The sequence below is a fragment of the Halichoeres trimaculatus genome, unplaced genomic scaffold (genome assembly GCF_033239565.1).
Source record: "Halichoeres trimaculatus isolate MK-OKI-2021-1 unplaced genomic scaffold, fHalTri1.1 fHalTri1_scaffold_11, whole genome shotgun sequence".
NCBI classification, from domain to species: Eukaryota; Metazoa; Chordata; class Actinopteri; order Labriformes; family Labridae; genus Halichoeres; species Halichoeres trimaculatus.
In genome coordinates, this window is record NW_027437189.1 from 15,036,591 (window position 1) to 15,046,956 (window position 10,366).

The following is a 10,366-nucleotide window of genomic DNA, read 5'->3' on the forward strand; positions in this document are numbered from 1 at the left end:
AGTTATATTTTCTTTTACGGTGTATTAACTCAGAAAAGTAACATTTGGAGTAAAGGTGTATCTTGGCATTCAAACTCCTTACGTCCACAATGTATGAATATGTATCTTTGATTTCTTTACATGTCAGGGTTCTATGTTACTCACTATACTATGAATAAGGGTATGACTAAGTATCAGTATTGATAAGCAGTATTGGTACCAGCATTGATAAAAAACCTAATGATAACCTTCCCCCTCCAATAACTTGTCAGCCATAAACCATGGATCCAAAGCTGTGCTCTCTACACACAGTCAACAGAAAGCAGTAACACATGTAAAGTTTAGTATTTAACACAGATAGCCTTTGTTTAAGGGAGAAATAAAACTCAAACCAGTTGTTATGCCAAGTTCTTTGGAGTTTGCCCTTTTGACAATTATAAAGTTCCTCTGCTTTCCATTCTCCACTCCACTCACACCATGAGCCATCACTCTCCATCAACTGAGCTGCCAGAATACTGTCTTCACAAGCATGTTAGATATGTTTTTTCCACTGCCAGCCTGATACTCTATACTTATCACCACTTATCACCTGTCATTTGGATTTTTTTTCATGGCTGTATACACACTGGTTCATTAACTCCTCAAATGAAGTGCTGCAGATAGTCAGGCAGTGCAGCAGCTTGGAAGGTATACTGCTGCTTTCCTTGCTGCTTCCTTTGTTAAAGATAGCCAAATGAAGTCAGTAAGCTATATACCTTAAGAGGGGGTATTATGCTTCCCCCTATTGTAAACATGGATTTAAAGTAACGATGCTGAAAGTCCAAATTTAACGAGTAAAAGATTTTAAAAAGCTAGATTTTCATATGTTGTAGAAATCCATAAATCTGTCCGTGAACTGCTCTCAAAATAGCATGGAATCTTCACAAGACTTACTGAAATGGGGAGCTCCAAACTCGATCATCTATGCTGCTGTTACAGTGGAACAGCACATCCCCAGTAATGCAGAAATGCTGACAAATGAAGCAGAAATATGGTTTTTTTTTGTTATTCACAAAAAAATGTCCTTTTTTCATAAGCAAGGGGGGGTAGTTACTCCAAAACAGTTTTTAGTTATAAGTTAGTTGTTACTTCTGCAAATTGTAATGGGATTACTTCCAGTTATGCATTTGAAAAGTAACTTCACTAGTAGTAACTTTACTTAAGAGTTTTTAATGCCCAAGTTTACCACATAGATACAAGGACAAACTTCATGACTCCTTTGTCACATCATTTTCAATTTTCAATAAAGGACGTCTCTTTAGACTTTCCACAGAGTGTGTTGTTGTATAAATGCAAATAAAATGGCAGATAATACTGAGCTTAAAGGAACAGTAACCCTGTCAGCACAAAGAAATATGCCTCTTTAAGTTCCACAAACAACAGTGAAAGAGGTGATGTGTGCTGACTGAACCAAATGTGGGCCTACTCCTGAGAACAAAACCAGCTTGCATGGAATCATGGCAAAAAAAATAAAGTGGTTTAAGAAAAATAAATTGCACTTTATCCCATAAAATAGAAAATGCTATAAAATAAAAAGAAAGAAAACTTTTGCCGATGTTTATCAATTTTCTATTTCTTAAAAATGGTGATTGTATGGCATGAGTAAAAGTCTTTCCAATATTTGATCTGACAGCCTGTTCCTCTTTGAGGTCATGGACGCTGCCCAGGCTGAAAAGCCTTTCAACCGGTGCTCTTGGCAGTGAACAGGATGTTTTCCCATAAGTTTTTCAGTCAAATGCTTCGACAGGCTGCTCACTGAGTTAGCAGCAGTTGAAAGACACTTTTCACCTGGGCATAGAGTGCATTTCACACCAATGTTTTTGTCCTTTCAAACTATGAATTGAAATTAATGTCAATATTCCCACTGGCTGAACCATCTGTCTCTGACTCCATCCATCTCCATTTACATTTCACCTCTTTCCTATCAGTTTTTGCATGTGCACATCAGCAGCTATGTCACAACTGGGTCTCTGTGGCAACAGCGCCCAGACAAACACACGGGCAGTATGCATGCAAGCGCCACGAAGTGGGAAAAATGACTCGAGTGGCGCAGGAAAGCACGTTCCTGAAGTCAAGTAAAGTAGTGTTGTTGCCAATATTTTTACTTTAGATTGTTACCCATAATAGTAATACTGTTTCTGTAATCCATTACTTTGTAACTTTTTACACTGATAACAAGTAATTGTAGTTAAGGTAGGTGTAGTTAAGGCAGCTTCTTGTTGTTTTGCAGCAGGAGTTGTAGCATCTGTAGTAGTGGGAGTTGTGGTTGTTGCCTCACACCTTGTCAACACTGTCACTTGCTAAGCTAAAGCAGATGGTCACTCTGTTCAGATGGAATACTGACCATACAGAAACGTCCAGCTCTGCAAGCCATTGCTGCTGTTTTCATTTACCTCTCCCAAACTATCTGAGTCTGATTCAGGGTCCATCACTTATGTGTCATTTTACTATGGTAAGAACAGTTGATACAACAATGTCAGCTCCACAAACAGGAACAAGTTACGGGGGCGGGCCTAGTCAGTCATAGAAAAGGGTTTTTGTGGAAGGGAGAGCCTTAAAGAGACAGCAGCTAAAACAAAACATTTCAGAGCCTGAAGAAACAGTTTATAAATAAGTAATGTGAGAAAAAGGGGATTTTGTCTAGATTTGAACCATGTAAAGCTACAATGGGAGCACCCCCCCCCCCCAAATAAATAAATAAATAAATTAAATAGATAAATAAATAATGATAATAACAAAGCACATAATAACCTCTATTCCAAATTCACAGAACTTGAACTTTCTTGTACTTCTGCTCCACTTAAAGGAGAGATTTAGGTTTTTCAGGTCTTTTCACCTGCCTTCGTTACATCAGATGGCATACAGCACTTTTTCACTTATCTTCTTTCACAGGTTACTCACTTACAGGGCTCATGTGCAAAAGGATGTGGAGAGACACAGGCAGGAAAAAAATCCATTACCTTAATCAGAGACATTTCAGGCCACGAAAAGCAGAGATTTAATTATTTATTTCTTTATGTATTTATTTATAGGGATGCAGAGAGAATTTCAACAAATTTTAAGAAAAAGCTGCTAAAAAAATAGACACCCAGCTGTAATTAAAATTCATGGTTTAGAGAAACATGGACTAGCGCAAGGAAGTCCTCCTTTGGGAAAAGAATGTCATCACAACTGGTGACTCAATTTTGCTTTTAATTGCATTTTCTGTTGTCATAGAGAAATGGAGCTAAAAGAAGAAACCTCAAAGGTTCACACAGAGTCGCGATGCTTAATTAGCTAGTAATCACTTACATCACAAACCACAATGAAAAGCATACAATTCATGCTCTTATCTTCATGCTTTCAATATCCAAAAAAAAAAAATGGAGGCATGGGGCTATAAACAATGCATCACTGGTTGATTAACATCTATTTGAAGCTAAAAGTTAAAGGGATAATGATTTTCTACAGTTCTGGCTTTGCTTTCAGTTTCCATTTGCCACACTGTGAGGCAATCTACTCCTCTTTCTTGCTTGGCTACAGGCACGACTTGGATCTAACTTGGCAGAAGAGGGAAAACAAGCTCAAGTCCAGCATTCCTCTAAACAGAAGCGCTTCCTTATTTTGTCATTAGTGTCTAACTCTATGCCATTTGAGAGTTGCTTTCTTGATATCAGCACTTTGAAACCTTAGGCTAACTCTTTAACCTTTGAGACATAATCTGGAACTCTGCAGATTAAGCTATGACATGTATGTAGAATCACCCATGTGTATGAACAATTCACCAAACAATTTTCAGATCTCAGGGGGGAAAAGCCTTTTCCAGGGAGCAATAAGTATTCAGTTCAGCTTCAGCCAAACCATCAAAGGCCAAATCATCAACTGCTCAAGTGAAGTCTCTGAGGGAACGTGAACATGGACCATGTGGAAATGTGAACTGGGAAGGCTCCTGCAATTGATCTGCAATTTTATTCACACACTGACAGATCAACTAAAGAGAAAACAACCCCTTTGACTTTAGTGAATATTTTTTGACATAATTATTCTTGTTCCAAGTTTTGGGAAAAGTTGACTTTGTAACATGACAAAATAATCCTGTCCAATAAAGATTTCACTGTTAAAAGAAGACAGGAGGATGAGACTCCTTCTCAGGAAAAAAATACCTACACACAGGAAGAACAAAACTAGCAAAAGCATGATTTGTACTGTTAGTCTAGAGCAGGGGTCCCCAAACTTTTCCCGTCAGGGCCAAACAACTTTTCCCTCCTCTGATGGGGGGCCAGGGTCAGTTTGTAAAAAAAAGTGTGACAATCGCAGAAGTGTCCAAAGGTAAATATTTATTGTTTCCCAGAAAGCCACATATAACCAAATATCAATAACCCTTTCTGGGATCTTGACTGAAAAAAAAAATCAGAAAATAAATGATAACATTATTTATGAAATAAATAATACCCAAATATCCCTTTTTAGGTTTTTCACAGAAAAAAAGACCATGAAATACTTACTTTCTTGTAGACATCACTGTTTGCAGCTCCCTCTCTCTCTCTCATTAACTTCACTGTGAAAACCAGAAAGCAAGCAGGCCAAGAAACTAAACTATGTGATACAACACCTACCAGCACAATACATTTCACTACCAGTATGTTTGTATAACAGTATTTTTTTTTTAAGGAAGGGGGTTTCAGATAGGGCAAAAACTGCAGAAGGGTGGAATAGAAGTTATGTTCTATGCATGTGTAAGTCTTGATCACGTGGCCAGACTGTAAAAAAAATCATAATGCGTCTGGTGTTGTTCAGGGGGCCAAGCAAAATGTGGAGGCGGGCCATAGCTTGGGGACCACTGGTCTAGAGGATACGCCACAACCAACACAAATAAAATATTATCATGACAATATATATCTATAATTTTAATAACTAGTCTCATTTCTTTAGTGCAATGGTTAACAATGCAACACCATCATTGTTCTAAACATCCGAGGGTACTTTGTGTCTTTTTAATGTATGATACAGCTGATAAAAATAGTCAAGGCTAACTGATGCCAGGTGGTTTCTTTGAAGCATGAATCACAAGACAGAGAAAAATTTAAAACAAATTGACAAATAAAGAAAAAAATTAGGGCTGTCATTTTAACGCGTAAATTAGATTAATTAATTACAACGCAAATTAACGCATTATAAAAATTAACGCATTAATCTGGATCCCAAACCCGCGGGGCGTTCAAAGACGCACTTATTTTCAAATGTCTGGCAATTACAAACCGTTTGTCCTACTTGGAAAAAGTGTTGTTCTCGCCAGATTTTCAAATTTCCGACGGTCCCTGAATGTATCACACGTGACATGTCAGCAACATGCTTTAAACTGGGGGGAAGCGAGGGGGATTTGTGGGGGACTGCCGTCCACATCTCATTTATTCACACGTCCTTTTTGAAAATCTGCAGAAAATCAACCGTTTGCTTTAACTCAATTCTGTAAAAAACAGGCAATTTTACACTCTTTACTGCATTAAACAAGCCCTGTAATATGTTCCGTATGTCTCAGGGTACCTAAAAACATGTTGTATATATTCCCACCTTATTTTTTAAATGTTTTTTAATGTCTTTTATTGTAATTTTAATGTCCTGGAATTCAAATTCTTTATTTTGGGACCTTAAGCAGATATGAGATTAAAATGCGATTAATTAGATTAATTAATTACAAATCCTGTAATTAATTAGATTAATTTTTTTAATCGCCTGACAGCACTAAAAAAATACATAACATGGTGGCAAAAACTGTTGTCTAGAAAAAAAAGTTGTTTATTTTCTTTTTTTTATTGGTTAACATTTCTCTTACCCAATGGAGCAAAGGATTTGAACCAGATATTTAATTTTGCGGGGGTGGTTACCGTAAATCAAAACAGGGATGGGTCTCTTTTCATGGTGTTACAAAGGAGGTGTTGTGTCTGTAGGTAACAAGGGCAGGTGTGACATCAGCCCACACACACGACCACATTGAATCTCCATTCATTATGCCCTCCCACTCAGTATGTGTCCGTGACATCCTTCATGTGTAGGTGCAAGAACGACAGGAAGGAGGCATTTTTCAAGTGTGTGCTTTCTGTGTGCATGTGTGTGCTTGATCCAGTGTGTTTCCCTAACCTGTAAAAACTACAATCTCTACAGGTGTTTGTCTTATTTAGTAAAATTTTGTTATTCGACTTAAAATGTGTCACATTCACTTGACTAGTCTACAATAAGGTCTTATTTTAAGATATTAAAAGAGAAATGACACTTAAATTGTTTGTAAGGGACTAAAAACTCTGCCAGAACAGGTACTTGTTTAGTTTAGTTTATTGTATTAACACATCATTCCTATTTCCTTAAAGCCTTCAGCATTTTCTTACCTCATAAGCTGATTTCTTTTACTGTTTACAAGCAACTCAGGGGTCAATTTTATCTTTTAACATGTTGAAATGAGATTTAATGCTGGACTTGTCAGGTGAATGTGGATCATATTAAGTCTAAAGAGACTGTTTTTATCCAATTAAAGAATAGACACTTGCTAAGGTTACAGTTTTGTTGCGTCTTCATCACTGAAAACATAGATTTCATTGACTTTTATTATTAATTTTTCCCCATTCTGACACCACTTTTAAATCACTTTTGACAACAACAATTTCTTAAGATAGAAGGAGAGCAGCTGAGTTAGTCAAGTGCTCTGGATGGAACAAACATGATGTAACTGCTAAGGAGAAATTACACACACACACACACACACACACACACACACACACACACACACACACACACACACACACACACACACACACACACACACACACACACTCTTCCTCTCTCACACATACAGAGTTGATCTGTTAAAAGGATCCCCTTTTCTAACTCCCAGCTAAATCCTTCTTCATAAACCAGAGTAATTGTGGACTCAGCCCTTCACCCCCACTGGCACACCACTGCAGAGCGTCTTCCATCCCACACTGATGTTACAATAACACCTCCATACTGACACACAGCGTGACTAACTAGGTTATATCACCTCTATGTTCAGCTAATATCAGAAAGTCATCACAGGAAGGTTGTCTTACAATGACTTATGCAGACAATGTGTACTTGTAGTGTCAAGACCATAAGAGGTCAGAAGGCTACACAAAAAAGCTTGCAACCATGTCAACCAAAATGCACACTACACACACACACACACACACACACACACACACACACACACACACACACACACACACACACACACACACACACACACACACACACACACAACACACAACACACTACATTTCACAACCTGCTGTCTTGGGGATTCACAACATGCTAAGGAAACAACCTTATACAATTGGTGATGAAAAAATCACAATGAGCGAAACATCTGACTGTTAAATAACAGCAGTATGTCTTTTTTTCTGTCAGGCATCAATTCAGATGTATATGACAAGATCAACAAATTGAGCGATATTGATTTTAAAAAGGAATCATCCTCACAAGATGCTTAAAAAGAGCAACCATTTTCCTTCATTTATTTTTGAGTATTTTGAAACTGTGAAAATCAATCAATGAATGTGCAGTACATTTTTTTCTGCATTATTTATTCATGTATTTATTTATTTGATTGTCTCATCAATTAGTTATATATAGTTTAAGCTATCCTTTTATTTGATAGGACATAGCTGAAGAGAGAGTCATTTTTAAAGCTGTTTCCCAAGGCTAGTCATTCACAGCTCATGGCACAATACAGGATGGTTTGTATTTTTTTTTTTATTATTAAAAAACACTGCTGACGCACACAAAGCACAAAATTAGCAAAGAGATAACATGCATAATTTTTTCTGCAGGAGGCACACACGTGAACAAGAAACTAAAGGTTCAGTACATGAGTTTTAAATGAAAAATCACATGACAGGGCAGCATAACCTGAGCTTAAATCTGAGAAATCTTTAAAAACCAATAAAATCAACTTTATTATGTCATCTATGTTCCTGCAAATACTGTGTAAAACTCTCCCCTTTGCTAAGTTATAAATGTCTTTTCAGTTTTTGTCCTCACACTTTCCCCACAATGTTCTTTGGTTCTGTGCATCATGTGAATCAAGAACACATTCAGCTGAGTTTCAACTCGAACACATTTTCCATCATTTCTCACAGCACTGCAGTACATAGCACAGTCCTTCATGTTAGAGATTGGATGTGGGCTGCTTGATTATTTTTATGGCTGCAGGCTGAGCGTAGAATATCAGCAGGAGAGTGTGTTTGATTGTCTGGACCTCAGAGTAATAAACACTCTTACAGTATGCCTTTCCCGAATCATCACATTGCTAAGAGTCACACAGATGCCAGGCAACTCTCGCCCTGTCATTCACGCAGCAGCTCTAAAAAATTAACATCCCACATGTGGTTTGATAGCTCAGTCTGCAATATGAGCTGCATAACACTTAAGCACTTTATACCTTGAGTAAATCTTTATTTCTGCTGTGAGCATATCAGAGGAGCTGCAGGGCAATTAAACTTCAAGCTGCTCTTTTGCAATAAAAACAATTCGTTTGTGTTGAGTAAGCAGCATAAAAAACTAAGCAGAATCAATTAGAGAAATCAAATTGACATCTTTTTCCTGCAAGCATCAGCTTAATTAAGTAGAGTGCATCTCTGAAATCAAGGGAAAAAACACTCTAAAGCTGCTCAAATGTGCTGCTTATGAGTTAAATCCTCTTTAGCATTCAGAAAGCCACAAAGTAGTTATGTGGGAAGTGCCTGGGGTTAATTAGGCAATAAACAATACACTCATGTTAAAGAAGACTGATAGAAAATAAGAAGTCTGGATGTGATGCAACAGCAGAAAGCTCTTTAGATGTTTGTGACTCACATTGCAATGTGAAACATTTATATTTAGGGGAGACCCCCAAGGAGATATGTTGCTTATCCCTATCCCTCACCAACACACTCACGGCATCTCCTCTTGCTACTGGTGCAGGAGAAATAGACCCATGCTTGACAGAATGACACTTTTCCCTCTCTATCAACATTTCTAACAGACCATGTAGTTTCAAAAACCTCCCTATGTTGACTCATACTTCACTCTTCATCTGCATTATATGTTGTATCAAACACATGCTGATTTTCAATGCATGCCTGCCTTAAGTGTGTACATTAGGGTGCAAGGACTGTTATGTCAAAGCTAACGTAAGCCACATGACACACTTCAACTAACTTTCACTCAATTAACTGTTCTTTACAACACACAAGTTGAATGGATGCTGTAGCGCCAGAACAAATGAAAGTCATTAAATCTGATAAATCTGATCAAGGCATGTGGAAACAATCAGACAATGACTGTGGCAGCGTTTTGAGAAGACAGCGTTGCATTTGTGAAGCACTTTTAACTTGTTTCTTGACAATTGATCTGTGTGTTAAGGTTATTTTCAAGTTGATAATGTTACACACAGTGATATTTTGTCAAAAGAGAGTGAGTGTGTTTCTTTTTCTGGACACAAAGCAGGTCATACCTGACAAAGTAAACTGGGAAACAAGAACCAGAACAAGCAATATGATCTCCTGTGCTGCACAGTTTCAAGTCTTTTTTGCTCAGTTGGACAGGTACACTTGAATTAAAAAAACTGTCATTTGGTCTCATAAGAATGAAACAAAAAATAGACCTGAGCTAAACAGCATCTGTGAAATAGAACAAAGCAGTCAATAAAGCACTTTTCTTCTTACCTTAATGATGAGAGGGGATGCCAGAGATGGCTGAGGATCATGGGTGTTGAGCCAAGTCCAGAGGAAAGATGGTCAAACCTTCACCCATGTGGCAGCTGCGTAACCAGCACACTGCAGAAAGCAGCGTGTGTAGCCGCTGGGGTCCTCTACACTCTCAGGCGCTCCTTCACACAGCTTGTGTGTGAGAGAATCCACTCTCTTGCAGTCAGAGGCAGCCCGACAGCTGAGCTCTGAGAGATCCAAGAGGCGACAGATAGAGGCAGACGTGCTGCTGGTCTCTGCTTCTCCTCTCCTCTCCCCCTCTCTATTTCTCTATCAGCCTCACAGCTCCCTCACTCTGTTTCTCTCCACAAGTCCCCTCTCTGTATTTATCCCTCTGCTCTGCTCCCTCCCCTTGCTTATATCTCTTCCTCACACACATTCATTCACTCTGACCTCCTCTTCTCCCTCCCTCCCTCTCCCTCTCACACACTATCACACACATCAGTCTGAGCATAAATTGTTTTTTATTTCTTTTTCTCTCTCTCACATGAAGCATGCCTTTTAAAAGGGAATTTAACACCTCAAGTGAAACTACAACATTATGTCTGGTTGTAAAATGCCCAGCTGACTGTTTGTATTGGTTTTAAATGTTGGAATATATAAATGTACTT

At 38.2% G+C, this 10,366-nt stretch overlaps 1 protein-coding gene across 1 annotated transcript in view; it reads right to left on the minus strand.

Annotated features, from left to right (window-relative positions):
* opn7b (opsin 7, group member b) overlaps positions 1-9,995 on the minus strand; it is a 70,678-nt gene extending 60,683 nt beyond the window's left edge. The window contains exon 1 of the mRNA XM_074680682.1: positions 9,714-9,995. The gene's annotated coding sequence lies outside the window, so the exon portion shown is untranslated. The remainder of the gene's footprint in view (positions 1-9,713) is intronic.
* Positions 9,996-10,366: the final 371 nt, after the last annotated feature.